We start from the raw sequence: 4,284 nt of genomic DNA on the forward strand, positions 1-4,284 counted from the left end.
GAGCCCTTCATCAGGACAGGGAGAGCTTTTAGATTTAGGCATAGATTTTCAAATTTTTTTTATTGTCACATACTCAGGTACAGGAATACAGTGAAAAGTGTATAATGTCGCCACGCACAGTGCCTTGTTAGGTATGAAGGTACCTAGATACTAAAAAAAATACTTAGTTTCAAAAGTAGTAAAAAGAAATATAGTTAAATGGTTCAGCATTACCTTAATAGAATAAGATTCAACATATCTTATATGGATTCTGTGGTTTTTCCTAAAAGATTCCCTCCAAATCACATATCCTTCTGATGTGGAACTATATTGCTCTTCTTTCACGGCCCCTGGTCACAATTATGGAACTAGTTCTCCTCTAACAACCCTGCATGTACCACAAGGTAAAGTTACCATTTGACAGAGTTGACTGGTAATGGTGTAACCCAAGGACCACCACACCTCACGGAATGGGTAAGGTTAAGAAGGAAAATTGTTCATAGTAACCACAACCAGTGCAAGAATGGACCCCACACCATTAGCATCACTCAACATTATAAACTAACTGGCGAGCCAACTAATCTAACCACATAGACTTAAAAAACTAAGCAACAGCTTCTCCAGTGTAATTATCCAGGGACAAGTGCTGGCCAAATCAAAAGATGTTCACAAGCCATGAAAGAATAAAATAAAATTTGAATTTGCTACTTCATATTCTTATTTCTGCACCTTTGGTACACGTCTGTAACACTCTGCTCAGCCCTGGCAATCCTGAAAACTTAAAAGTTTATTTAGAAGTACTTTTTTTATCTCTTCAGTCTTTCATTTTAACACGGACTTTAAAGATTTGGATTCATCTTTCTTTGTCTTCATCACCTCACTAATGCCATCAGAACGAGCCTCTGTAACAGAACATAATCTGATGTCTCAGAAACAAAACGCGGTGTGTCAGAAAGTTAATGAGTTAGCACCAAACAATTGATTGTCCAGTTTTCTTATTTTACCCCACTTCCATTCTGCTCCTGTGCACCCACTGAGGAGGACTGGATAGTCACAGCTTCATCGGGGTCTATGAAGTGAAAACAAAACTGATTCTGAATGGTCACCACAGCCACCCTAACGTTGAATGCAATGAATCCTCCTTCTGTGTAATGTATATCCCAGAGCAAACTGCAGCAGGGGCTAAATTAAAACAACAGTTGAATTTAAAAAGTAAGCAAACTACAACAAAGGAAGATTATAACTTTGTGTTTTGAGGAAAGGCCATTGATCAAAGGCGCTGACTGTTTCTCTTGCAGTCGATGCTGCCTGACCTGTTGAAGCATTTACATTTCAGATTTGCAGAACCCAAAATATTTTTGGTCTCTTGTAGAGGTGGAAGTCAGCCCTGAGTCAGAAGATCATCAATTCATTGGCCCAATCAATGGATTTAAACACAAAACACAGACTGAGACTCCAGTGCATACTGAGATAGTGAAGCATTATCTGGAATTACTATTTGGTGTAGTATTAAAGTGGTATCCCATTTCAGATTCTGAATCACTAGTTTGAATATGAACAAAAAAAGTCCCTGCACCCTGTCTGATAAAACTCTTAATCGCCAAAACTGGCTGTAGTAACATTGCATAAACTTCATTTCCTGTTGAAAATAAAAATTGGCTTTGTTAAAAAGTGTGGAAACTGCAGTTGATTTGTGCAATGAGGGCCAAGTGGATCATAGTCAATGGGATCTACCAGACCCTCGTTCCAATCACTGCAACTTGTTAAAAGTCAAAGTCAAACATCAACAGCACACTTAAAGTTCTTTTCTGATTCCCATTATGTCAAAAAGACACAAAGGGGGCTTTCGTTAAACTGAAAACAATAAAAGCTGGAGGTCACAGCGGGTCAGGCAGCACCTATGGAGAGAGAGCAAGCTAATGTTTAGATGGTTCTTCATCAGAGTACTTCAGATTAAGGGATCCGAATGTGAGAGTCGCAGAACAAATAATGTGTCTAACTGCCACATTTGAAAGAACAGATAGTCCCACTGGAGTGGGGGAGGGGAGAGAGAGGACGTGATGTCAGAGAATGTAATTCAATCATGCGATGTGGACATCGCTGGCTAAATTATCATTTATTTCCCAGGAGCAGTGAAGAGCCAACCACTTGCTGTGAGTGTGGAGTCAGATGTTGGCTAGATCAGGTAAGGACAATAGATTTCCTTCCCTAAAGGACATTAGTAAACCAGATGGATTTTGAACAACCAACAACAATGGCTATATGATAATCAGCTTTTTATTCCTAATGTTCTTGAATTGAAATTTCCCCATCTACCCACGGTTGGAATTGGAATCCATATTCCCACACCATTCATCTGGGATTCAGGATTGCTAGTCTAGAAACATTACCATTACTCTAATACCAAAAGAGAAAATGCTGGAAAATCTCAGCAGGTCTGGCAGCATCTGTAAGGAGAGAGAAGAGCTGACATTGCGAGTCTAACTGACCCTTTGTCAAAGCTAAAAAAAAAAAGGGAGAAATAGGGAGGTATTTATACCAGGCTGAAAGGTGGTGAGTCATGGCTCCAGAAGCAAAGGTAGCAATAAAGAGGTGATAATGACAGTGCATAGAGAGAATATAGGGAGATTAGGAGCTGTGAATGACCAAGGCTGAAACCAGTGCTGTGTGACAACATATGTGGGGGGGGGGGGGGTGGAAATGGGTGAAGCAGAGGCAAAATGGAAAACAGGGGAGAAGGGTTGCAAAGGGGGAAGAGGAGAGGAAAAAGGTGATGAGAGAGTGGGGAGCGAGAGAAAGAGAGACAATCAAGAAATAAGAGGTACAGAACAGTGAAAAAAAAAGATAAATAAAATAACTGAAATAAAATTACGGAGCGAAATGAAAACAGAGGGGTCGGGATGGGATAATCATCTGAAGTTGTTGAATTCAGTGTTGAGACCAGCAGGCTGTAACGTGCCTAGTCGGAAGATGAGATGCTGTTCCTCCAGTTTGTGTTGAGCTTCACTGGAACATTGCAGCAGGCCAAGGACAGACATGTGGGCATGGGAGCAGGATAGTGTGTTGAAGTGGCAAGCCACGGGAAGGTCCGGGACCTGATTGTATACAGACCGAAGGTGCTCAGCAAAGCAATCACCCAGTCGGCGTTTTGTCTCTCCGATATAGAGGAGACCACACTGGGAGCAATGAATGCAATAGAACAAATTGAAAGAGGTACAAGAGAAATGCTGCTTAATCTGAAATGAGTGTTTGGGGCCTTGGATGGTGAGCATGGAAGAGGTAAAGGGGCAGGTGTTGCACCTTCTACGATTGCATGGGAGCGGTTTTAGGTGTGATGGGAGCGGTGTTAGGTGTGATGGGCTAGGTTGTCCCGGAGGGAACGATCTCTGCAGAATGCAGACACGGGGAGGGAAGGGAAGATGTGTTTAATGGTGGCGTCGTGTTGGATTTGGTGAAAATGGCGGAGGATTATTCTTTGCATGTGAAGGCTGCTGGGGTGAAAGGTGAGAACAAGAGGGACCCTATCCTTGTTCTGGGAGGGGAGGGAGGGGGTGAGGGTCGTGGTGTGGGAGATGGACCACAAGCTGTCGAGAGCCCTGTCAATAACTGTAGGTGGGAAGCCACGGTTGGAGAAGAAGGAGCACATATTAAGAGCACCACTTTGGAAAGTGGCCTCATCGGAACAAATGCGGTGGAGGCGAATGAACTGAGGGAAAGGGAGAGGGTCCTTACAGGACGTAGGGCGAGAAGAGCTGTTGTCCAGATAGCTGTGGGAGTCAGTGGGCTTGTAATAGATATTAGTGGATAGACTATTGCTGGATATGGAGACGGAAAGGTCGAGGAAAGGAAGGCAAGTGTCGGAGATGGACCAAGTGAAGGTGATGGAGGGATGGAAACTGGAAGCGAAGTTTATGAATTTTTCCAGGTCAGGACAAAAGCATGAAGCTGCACTGAAATAGTCATCGATGTACCGATAAAGCAGTTGTGGGAGGGGACCTGGAACAAGAAATGTACCACAAAGGTCATGAAAAGACAGGCATAGCTAGGACCCTTGTGGGTATCCATTGCTACACCTTTGATTTGGAGAAAGTGGGATGAGTTGAAGGTGAAGTTGTTGATAGAGAGAACAAGTTCAGCCAGGCAGAGGAGAGTGGTGGTGGATGGAGATTGTTTGAGCCTCTTTTCGAGAGAGATACAAAGATCTTTCAAGCCATCTTGGTGTGGGATGGAGGTGTAGAGATTGCACATCTATGGTGAATAGAAGGTGGTTAGGGCCTGTGAATTGAAAGCTGTCAATGTGTCGCA

The sequence above is a fragment of the Chiloscyllium punctatum genome, chromosome 33 (genome assembly GCF_047496795.1).
Source record: "Chiloscyllium punctatum isolate Juve2018m chromosome 33, sChiPun1.3, whole genome shotgun sequence".
In the NCBI taxonomy this organism is placed as follows: domain Eukaryota; kingdom Metazoa; phylum Chordata; class Chondrichthyes; order Orectolobiformes; family Hemiscylliidae; genus Chiloscyllium; species Chiloscyllium punctatum.